We start from the raw sequence: 1435 nt of genomic DNA, 5'->3' as shown, positions 1-1435 counted from the left end.
AAAAAAAAAAAAAAAAAAAAAAAAAAAAAACTAGCAAACAAATAATAGGTACATTTATACAACCTGCAGAATTCTAAACAATTCCCTGTTAAGAAAAAAGCTACAACTTCTACTTACCACCAGCACACAATATATGAACTGAAATACCTGTTAAGATCACTACCTTCTGATTTATGAGGTCAAAAAAATACACAGCATTATAAGGAATAAGAAGTGGCTAACGGCCTGTAGCGGTGGCAGATGCCTGTAATCCCAGCACTTTTAGAGGCGGGTGGATCATGAGGCCCGAGTTCAAGAGTAGCCTGGCCAACGTGGTGAAACCCCAACTCTACTAAAATACAAAACATTAGCTGGCCGTGGTGGTGGGCACCTGTAATCCCAGCTACTTGAAAGGCTGAAGCAGGAGAATCGTTTGAACCTGGGAGGCGGAGGTTGTAGTGAGGCGAGATCGAGCCATTGCACTCCAGCCTGAGCAACTTAGTCTCAAAAAAAAAAAAATTGACTAACAGTGTCGGAGGATGCAATTATGATGTCACAACTACATTTATGGAATAGGCAATACAGTAATACTATATATATGCATTTCCCTAGTTACCTAGTTCACTATGCATAAAATATAAAACAGAATGTGTACTGGGGAAACTTATAAACTGAGATCACAGAAAACATTGTATAAAACAAATTGCACAATAAAACAAACAATATGACGCAGCCTCCCTGGTGTGAATGTTCTTCTTGACCAAAAGCCATGTTCAGAGTTCTTATTCTCCAATAGGATGTTCCTGCAGATGGGGCCTTTGAGAGAATCTGGTCATGGGTGTTGACGACTCATGAATAGGACCAGTGCTTTTATAAAAGAGATATTAAAGAGCTCATTGCCTGTTCCTCTTTCCGCCATGTCAGGACACAGCAGGAAGATGGCTGGGATAAACCATGAAGAAGGCTCTCACCAGGAACCAATCTGGTTGTCATCTTGCTCTTGGATTTCCCACTTTCCAAATTCATGAGAAATAAATTTCTGTGTCTGAAGCCTCCCAGTTTACGCTATTTCGTTTTTTGTTTGTTTTGAGACTGAGTCACGCCTGTCACTCAGCCTGGAGTGTAGTGGCAGGCTTCTCCTGCCTCGAGATTCTCCCGCCTCAGCCCAGAGTCTCACTTTGTCACCCAGACTGGAGTGCAGTGGGGCAATCTTGGCTCACTACAACCTCCACCTCCTAGGTTCAAGTGATTGTCCTGCCTCAGCCTCTTGATTACTTGGGATAACAGCTGTTTGCCACCATGCCCAACTAATTTTGTACTTTCAGCAGAGACAGAGTTTCGCTATGTTAGCCAGGCTGGTTTTGAACTCCTGACCTCAGGTGATTTGCCTGCCTTGGCCTCCCAAAGTGCTGGGATTACAGACTTGAGCCCCTGGGGCACAAGAATCGTTTGAGCC

The sequence above is a fragment of the Rhinopithecus bieti genome, unplaced genomic scaffold (genome assembly GCF_001698545.2).
Source record: "Rhinopithecus bieti isolate Rb0 unplaced genomic scaffold, ASM169854v2 scaffold_56566, whole genome shotgun sequence".
Lineage (NCBI taxonomy): Eukaryota > Metazoa > Chordata > Mammalia > Primates > Cercopithecidae > Rhinopithecus > Rhinopithecus bieti.
The sequence above is the reverse complement of the archived record's forward strand: the minus strand, read 5'-3'. Positions refer to the sequence as shown.